We start from the raw sequence: 9,759 nt of genomic DNA, 5'->3' as shown, positions 1-9,759 counted from the left end.
ACTCACCTCAGCCTCCCAAGGCGCAGGATTACAGGTTGAGCCACTGAGCCCGGCTGATTTTTTAAAAATTTATTGTAGAGACAAGGTCTTGTCATATTGTTCAGGCTGGTCTCAGACCCCTGAGCTCAGGCAATCCTCTCACCTCTGCCTCCCAAAGTGCTGCGATTACAGGCTTGAGCCACTGCACCCAGCTTTATTTTTCATCTTAAAAATAAAAGAATGGGGAGGTGGGGAGGGAGGCTAGGGTTCAGAAATTACCTATTGGATACAATGTCCACTATTTGGAGAATGGACCATCTGAGACTCAATCCCCACCACTGCATGATATGTCCATGTAACAAACATACATGCATACCCCCTGAATCTAAAATAAAAATGGAAAAAAAAAACTCTCTCAACTTAGCATTTTTGCTTATTCCTCTGAAAGTTGCAAATTGTAATTTTTTCAATAAAACATATAGTACAAAAAAATGACAAATTTTGATTTGGTTATTGAAAGTTACAAGTAAGTGTTGTCTGCTTGCCATCTTCAAGTGGCTATATTTCTTTAAAATGGAAGATAGGATAGAATCAGGATAGAAAAAACCAGAAAGGGACAAAATGATGATTACAAAGGTTTGCGACCCATGAGAGCATCACAATATTAAGGAATACAATCAGCAGATGATTGCTATGTTTCTGAACGTTAGAGTATTTTAAGTTTGTCCTAAATCAATTCATGGTGAAATCCCCTGTATTTCATGCATAGGTATGAGAATGTCTGAGAATACAGGCTTTGACTGCTCCTAAACAGGCGACCTGAAGCACACAGAACATGTTCTCTATTTCTTTCCAAATTCAGCAGTTGATGCTGGTTGTGGTGGCTCACACCTGTAATCCCAGCACTTTGAGAGGTGGAGGTGAGAGGATTGCCTAAGCCCAGAGGTTCGAGATCAGGTTGGGCAACTTGGCAAGACCTCATTTCTACCATAAATTTAAAAAGTAGCTGGGTGTGGTGGCAACCATCAGAATTGGTAGCAAAAATAGGCCACTCACAATGGCCACTCACTCCATATTCTGGATGCTCAATTACAGTACCATTGCAGACCAAAGTGCTGGGATTGCCTGAGCCCAGAGGTTCGAGACTAGCCTGGGCAACCTGGCTAAATTTCATCTCTACAATTAAAAACCAAAAAAAAAAAAAAAAAAAAAAATTAGCCAGGCATGGTGGTGCACACCTGTGGTTCCAGTTACTTGGAAGTAGTTCTAGCTACTTGGAAGAATCACCTGAGCCCAGCAGATCGAAGCTGTGGTGGCCATAATCATGCCACTGCACTCCAGCTGACAGAGTGAGACTTCAACTCAAAACACACACACAAACAAATTCAGCAGTTGATGCAGTTGGCATGACTGTTATCTTCTCATTACTGTGATGTCAAGGTATATGACATTAAAAATCTTACAGACTGGATTTAGTGGCTCACATCTGTAATCTCACCACTTTGGGAGACCAAGGCAGGAGGATTGCTTGAGCCTAGGAGTTTGAGACCAGCCTGGGAAATACCTCATCTCCATTAAAAAAAAAAATAAAAAAATTAGGTGGTCCTAGTGGTGTATGCCTGTAGTCCCAGCTACTTGGGAGGCTGAGATGGAAGGATCACCTGAGCCCAGGAGTTCAAGGCTAAGGTCAGACTTGATCATGCCACTGCACCCCAGGCTGGGTGACAGAATGTGACCCCGACTCAAAAAAAAATTTACAATCTCTTTTTAAAAAATAAAAGAAACTGATTTAACATGTTATCTCTACCATATTTTCTAGCCTGTATCTTCACGTGCACACTCCCAAAATATCAATTTTTAAATTAATATGATATTGTATACTTCCAAAATATTTGGACCACATATGAACATTATGGTCTGTAAACCAAAAGGGACCATATCAATCTGTAAGATGTTATCAGGATAGGGTCTCTTCTTGTGTGTTCCTCACCTTACAGTACAAGCTGGGATTTCCAGACAATGGCATACAGAATTGCTGTTCACAGGTACCTTTGACTTGATACTGATTTCTTTCTTTTTTTCCTCTGAAAACAACTTTCATTTAAATACATTACATATAACATTAAAACTGAAGGGAAAAAATCCAAAAACCAGTTTGTTACTTCACATGGCGTTGGGTAGCTGTTGTAAGTTGCAAGTTCCACAGCTAGTTACATGACCCACATCAGTTTCAGGTTTGTTATCTTGTCAAAAGTTTAACTGAGAAAAGGCTGACCTCACATACTAGTGTTTGGACATCTCTCAGCTTGGTATATCTGGTCAGCAATACCTTTGTGGCAAGGCAGATGTGCTATCACTCTGCTGGAGGGAAGGGGGCCACTCTGAGCTCTGCCTGCCTCGTTGGGATGGAGAGAACAGGCATCTTTCTTTCACTGCCAAAGGTTCCCTCTAGGGGCACGGCCTCATCCCATCCCCTCAGGTTAGCCAAGGCTTATTCGGTAATGGCATTCTTTCAGGGCAGGAAACTCTGCAGAGGGAAAGCTGAGGAGCTTCTGGCCCAACATAGCTGTCTGTGATCTTAGGGCTCTGAGCTTGGTTGAAACATCATGTTATTGCTTTGTTTCAAGCTTCACCCTGCCAGGACCTACTGCATGACTTCTGTTTAAATGAGGAACTTCCAGACTAGACAGCATGGCTCTTTTCAGTTTACTGCATGAAGGAGTTACACTAGTCCAAAAGTAGACCCCAAATGGTTACATTATACAAGCTGTCAGCTTTTTAAACTTGTGACAGAGGGGAAATTCTACTCATTGTAAGGAAATCTTCACTTGAGCTTCAGTGAGCCACAAGTACTAAAACCCATGAACCTTCAGCTGACGGTCCTTAGCCAGTCCGATCTCTACAAGGAACTGGCACATGTTCTTGTGCTGGTCACCCTGTAGCTGAATTACTTCTCCATATTCTGGATGCTCAATTACAGTACCATTGCAGGCAAATTTCTTCTTAAACACCTTCACCAGTTTCTTTTTACTGTAATCATCGGCAATCCCTTGGACAGTAGTAAGGGTCTTCCTGCCATTTCTCTGTTGAATTCTTATATGGATATAATCCTCAGTGCCAGCAGGAAGCAGGTCATCACCCTTACTTGCATCAACAAAGGGGTCAAAAGAGTGGAGGTTCTGAATAGTAAACATATGATATGATTCCTTTCCTCGGTGGAAGTGGCCTGCTGAAGGCGCAGCAGGAGAGGGCGGGGCAGCAGGAACAAAGTGTCCGGAAGCAGAGGGCTCAAGGGGGAGGCTCCTGAGTAATCGGCGGCAGCTCAGTGACTGGGGCCGATTTCTTTTTTTGAGTCAGGGTCCCCCTCTATCACCCAGGTTGGAGGGCAGTGGCACAATCATGGCTCGCCGCAGCCTCAATCTTTTGAGTTCAGGCAACCCTTCCACCTTAGCCCCCAAGTAGCTGGGACTACATGTGCACAAAATCATGCTTGGCTAATGTTTTGATTTTTGTACAGAGACGAGGTGTCACTATGTTGCCCGGGCTGGTCTCAAACTCCTAGACTCCAGCAATCCTCTCACCTTGGCCTTCCAAAGTGTTGTGATTACGGGCAAGTCCATGGCTGAACTTGATACTGATTTAAAAGGAATCTCTTGTTTCTATGGTTCTACCATAAGGAATTTTGTAGGCCAGGGGTCCCCAACCCCTGGGGCCACAACCAGGCCGCACTGCAGGAGGTGAGTGGCAGGTGGGAGAGGGAAGTTTCATCTGTGTTTACAGCCACTCTCCATTGCTCACATTACCGTCTGAACTCTGCCTCCTGTCAGATCAGTGGCAGCATTAGATTCTCATAGGAGTTTGAATCCTGTTGTGAACTGTGCATGTGAGGGATCTAGGTTGCGCACTCCTTACGAGAATCTAATGCCTGATGATCCAAGGTGGAGCTGAGGCAGTGATGCGAGAGTTGTCTCCCATCACCTCCAGATGAGACCATATAGTTGCAGAAAAACAAGCTCAGAGCTCCCAGTGATTCTGCATTATGGTGAGTTGTATAATTATTTCGTTACATATTGCTATACAATAATAATAATAGAAATAAAGTGCACAATAAATCGAATGCACTTGAATCATCCTGAAAACAGTTGTCCATCCCCTTCCTCCCATCCCTTCCCCCCGCATCCATAGAAAAATTGTCTTCCGCAAAACCAGTCCCTTGATGCCAAAAGGTTGGGGAATACTGTTGTAGACTACTGTCGAATTTTGGTAGTGAATTTTTGTCCGGCTAAATTCCTTTCCATACCTAGTTTACTATCAGTGTTGATCATGAATAGGTGCTGAATGATAAAATTGCTTTTTCTGCACCTATTATGAGAATTCTTTGTGATTCTGTATATTTAGTGAATTACATTTTTGCTTCTTTTATTAAACCATTTTTTATGTTTCAATATTAAATCACTCTTGCATTCCTGCGAAGAGAACCATCCCAATTTCCTTCGAATTGACATAGAATTCACATGCACATTTTGCATACAAGTAAAATGTACATATCTTTTAGCGTAGAGCTCAGTGAATTTTTTTGTGTGTGTATCCATGTAACTACCATCCAGGTCAAGATATAGAACGTTTCCATCATGCCAGGAAGTTCCATTACACTCCTTCTCATTCAATAGGTAACCACTATTCTGATATCTATCACCATAGGTTATCCTATTCTTGAAATTATACCTAACAAAATCATGCAAAATACATGCTTGTGTCTGGCTTCTTTCAAGTTTGCATCTGTAAGCTTTAGTTTTATCCATGTTGTTGCATCTATTCATAGTTCTCTTTTTTTAGAGATAAGGTCTTGAATGGAGTGAAACAATCAGAGCTCACTACAGCATCAAATTCCTGGGTTCAAGCGATCCTCCTGCCTCAGCCTCCCAAACTGCTGGGATTACAGGCATGAGTCACTCACTACATACAGTCAATTTGTTCTTTTTTTCATTATGGTGTAGTATCCCATCATAAGGAAGGATAACAATTTATCCATTCTCCTATTGAACATATGAATTGTTTCCAGGTTTAGATGATCATGAATAAAACATCTATAAATATTTTTGTTCAAGTCTTTCGGTGAACAGATGCACTCAGTTCTCTTGGAGTCGACGTATTGGGTCATACAATAAGTAAAGGTTCAACTTTAGTAAATGCTGTCCAGTAATATCCAAAGAGGTTATACCAATTTACATCAATTTCCACTGCATTTTTTCAGCCTGTTCACCAAATTTGTTTGGAGTTTCTGCTCTTTGCGTTTCTGTTTCTCATTTTCACATTTGCTTAGGTGATTTCTGAGAGGAGAAGGAAATACTATCTTTATCACCCCCAAACTGCACAGTTTCTTTCCATTTAAAAACTAAGAATACAGGTTTGGTTTCATATATATATAATAAAAACCAGCTAATGTAATTCATTACATGGATACACATTATCAAAAAGAAAATGTATGATCATTTCAGTAAATTCAGAAAAGGTGTTTGATAAAATCCAACATCCATTCCTGATAAAAGCTCTCAGCAAATTAGGACTAGATGGAAATCTTCTCAATTAATAGAAGGCATCCATGTAAAACTTACAGCTAACACCACACTTGATGAAAACACGGAATACTTTCTCCCTAAGATAAGAAACAAGACAAATGTGTCTATTCTGGCCGCTTCTATTCAACATTGTACTAAATGTCCTCGCCACTGCAATAACACAAGAAATATAAATAAAAGGCATGTAGGGCGGGATATGGTGGCTCACTCCTACAGGAGTGTGAGGGATCTAGGTTGCGATCCCTCTGAGCACTTTGGGAGGCCGAGATGAGAGAATCTCTTGAGGCCAGGAGTTTGAGACTAGCCTGGGCAACAGAACAAGACCCTATCTCCACAAAAAATAAAAAAAATTAGCTGGGGCGGTGGCACACCACCTGCAGTCCCAGCTACCTGGGATGCTGAGGCGGGAGGATCCCATGAGCCCAGGCACTTGAGGCTACAGTGAGCTAAGATTGTGCCACTCCACTTTAGCCAGGAGACAGAGCAAGTTCTTATCTCTGAAAAAAAGAAAAAGAGGAAAAGGCATATAGATTGGAAAGCAGTAAGTGAAACTGTTTTTATTGGCAGAGAACAGGATACTGTGTAGAAAATCCATCCAATGTAATCTTTAAAAAAAAAGTTACTAGAACTAAAGGTAGTTAATGTGTGTACACAGTCACACTTATAAGGTTGATATAAAGAAGTCAATTTTATTTTTCTGTACTAGCAATGAGCAATCAGAAATATAAAATTTTAAAAACAATACAATTTCCAATAAAGAAAAATAGGAAGTATTTAGGGATAAATCTAACAAAAGATGTGAAGGACCTATATACTAATAACTATAAAATATTGCTGAAAAAAATTAAAGAAGGCCTAAATGAGTGGAGATATGGCTCATACGTGGGGGCAGATATTGGTCAGACATATTGTTAAGATGTCAATTTCCCCCAAGTTGATCCATATAGTCAATATAATTAAAATAAAAATCCCAGCATGTTTGTAGAAATTAACTAACTGATTATAAAACTCATACAGAAATATAAAGGACCTAGAATAGTCAAAATAACTTTGATAAAGAAGAACAACATTGGAGGACAATCACTTCCAGATTTTAAGACTTACCATAAAGCTACAGTCAAGAGAGAGTAGTATTGGTGTAAAGATAGACAGATAGATCAATAGAACAGAGTAACAAATCTAGCAATAGAGCCACACATACATGGACAAGTGAGTTTCAATGAAGGTGCAAAGGTAAGTTAGGAGAAAAGACAGTCTTCAACAAATGGTGTTGATCATTGTAAATTCATATAAAAATGAATTTCCATTTATACTTCACACCATAAACAAAAATCAGCTCCAGATAGATCATAAAAAGGCATTGGCAGTAGTGGGAAACTGCCAGGGGAGGGAGGAGCACACCTCATCAACAAGGGTACCCGCATGATGAACATGTGTGTACCTAACCCTGAATTGTATCCCACATATTTAAAATAAAAAATTTTTAAAAAGAAAAGCTCATGAAGGTAAATATATATATATATATTTCATAGACCTAAATGTGAAACCTAAAACTATAAGTCTTCTAGGAGAGAATGTAGAAGAAAATAGTTGTGATCTTGGGTTAGGCAAAGATTTCTTAGATACCAAAAACACAATCCATAAAAGAAAAATTTGATAAACTGCACTTCATCAAAATTTAAAACTTCCTTTCTTGAAAAAACATTAAGAGAAAGAGAAGACAAGCCACAGGATAAGAAGAAATGTCTTCAGCTCATATATCTGATAAAAAACTTGTATCCAAAATAAAGAATTCTCAAAGCCCAATTAGTAAAAAGGGGGGCAGAGAGTGGGAAGGGGAACAAATTCTTTGAGCATTTAATGGAAGAAGATACATAAGCACATGAAAAGACATTCAATACCATTAGTCATTAGGTAAGTACAAATTAAAACCATAATGAGATACCACTATCCAACTATTGGAAAAGCTAATATTAACAAGATTGATCACACGAAGTGTTGCCAAGGACGTGGAGGAACTGCAATTCTCATACACTGCTCATGGGAATGTAAAATTGTACAACCACTTTGGAATACTGTTTGGCAGTTTCTTGAGAAGTTAAACAAGCACCTACTATATGACCCAGCCATTTCAGTCTTTACTCAAGAAAAATGAAAACACATGTCTGTATCTAAACGTTTATAGTAACTTTATTTGTAACACCCAAAAGCTAAAAATAACTGAATGTTCATCAATGTTCATCAGGTGAATGTTGAAGTAAATGTTGATATATACATATGATAAAATGTTACTCAGTTATAAAAAGGAATAAACTATCAATACACATAACAACATGGATGAATTTCCAGTTGTTCCACTAATCCCATTCATTAGGCTGAGTGAAAGAAGCCAGATGAAAAAAGAATAACTACGGAATGATTCCATCTACATTAAGTTCTAGAAAATACAAATTGATCTACAGTACCAGAAAGCAAATTATCTATGGCTGCTTGAGGACAGGAGCAGGGGTCTTGAGGAAATTGTGGGAAGAGCCAACAGGGAGGAACCATAGAGGCAGAAGGGGCTGGGTTTGGTGGCTCAGCCTGTAATCCTAGCACTTTGGGAGGCAGAGGCAAGCGGATTGCCTGAGCCTGTGGGTTTGAGACCAACCCGGGCAACTTGGCAAGACCTCGACTCTACAATAAATCAAAAACTAGCTGGACGTGGTAGCGCGTGCCTGTAGTCCCAGCTACTAGGAAGGCTGAGGTGGAAGGATGGCCAGGGCCCAGCAGGTCGAGGCTATGGTGGCTGGGAGTATGCCACTGCACTCCAGTCTGGGCAACAGAGTGAGATTCCAACTCAGAAAAAAAAAGAAGCAGGATAAATTTTGCTATCTTGGTTGTGATGTTGATTTAACAGATGTATAAATATAAGCATGTACACTTTAAATATGTGCAGTTGTGTCAATCCCACTTCATTAAAGCAGGTAGTTTTAAGAAATAGGTTCATGTCCTTGCGATCAGAATTTATCTTTCATCAGTGTACATGTTTAGATGTTCTTAAACACTAAACTGAACACACAATCTATGCAGGAACCTGGGTAGTGTAACAGAAGGCAAGTTATCTACTTTTGTTGGGACACTTCCCATATAGATAAATTGCTTCCAAAAAAAATTCCACTAGTTTTACTTTTCTTAAAAGAATGTTTTCCCCTGGAAAAAACATCACAGCATAAGCAAAAGCACTCATGCATCTTTTATTCCTTTCAGGAATATCTCATCATGGCAAAGGAGTGGATACTGAAACCATTCTTTAAAAGCCAAGATGCCCTGAATGAGAGGAAATCAATGTGAGACTGTCTTATTAAATGATTTGTCAATGGTTAAATATGAATGGTTTTTGAGTCAACAAAGTTTGAGTTCTCTCTGGCTTAACTAGAAAATAATGGGCCTACATTCTGGGGCAAGGGAAGATTTTCATTTTCACCTTTCAAAACAAAGGCCGAAAAACAATGTAAATGCAAGTGATGACTCATATAAAGCTATTTTTAAGTTTCTTGTTTCCCAGTCATGACTGAATAAAATCTATAATAGAGGAGTCAAATTTTAAGTGTTTTATACTCTATGCCTATGTCAACAAGTTGAAAATAATCTATCTCCTTTATTTCATTCATATGATAAATTTCAAATTTAGCCAGATGCAGTGGCTCAAACCTGTAATCCCAGCACTTTGGAAGGCTGAGGTGAGAGGATTGCCTGAGCACATGGGTTCGAGACCAGCTTGGGTAACATGGTGAGACCTCGTCTCTACAATAAATAAAAAAATTAGCCAGGCATGGTGGTGCATGCCTGTAGTTCTGGCTACTTGGAAGGCTGAGGCAAAAAGATTGCCTGAGCCCAGCAGGCTGAGACTGCAGTTGCCATGAGCATGCCACTGCACTCCAGCCTGGGTGATGGAGTGAGACTCCAACTCCCCAAAAAATAAAAAAATCTGCAATTTGCTGAAATAGCTTAAACTCTTTAAATTTGATTTTTTTTTGAGTTGGAGTCTCACTCCATCACCCTGGCTGGAGTACAGTGGCATGCTTACAGTCACCCCAGAATCTATCTGCTGGGCTCTGGTGATCCTTCTGCCTCAACCTTCCAAGTAGCCAGAACTATAGGCATGCACTATCACACCCAGCTAATTTTATTTATTGTAGAGACAAAGTCTTACCATGTT

At 39.8% G+C, this 9,759-nt stretch overlaps 1 pseudogene; it reads right to left on the bottom strand.

Moving 5' to 3' along the window:
• Nucleotides 1-2,445: 2,445 nt before the first annotated feature.
• Nucleotides 2,446-3,211, bottom strand: LOC103249363 (annotated as a pseudogene).
• Between the last annotated feature and the right edge of the window lie 6,548 nt (nt 3,212-9,759).

The sequence above is a fragment of the Carlito syrichta genome, unplaced genomic scaffold, assembly GCF_000164805.1.
Source record: "Carlito syrichta isolate Samal-C Ts95f unplaced genomic scaffold, Tarsius_syrichta-2.0.1 Scaffold120447, whole genome shotgun sequence".
NCBI lineage: Eukaryota > Metazoa > Chordata > Mammalia > Primates > Tarsiidae > Carlito > Carlito syrichta.
This window is presented reverse-complemented; position numbering and strand designations above follow the sequence as displayed.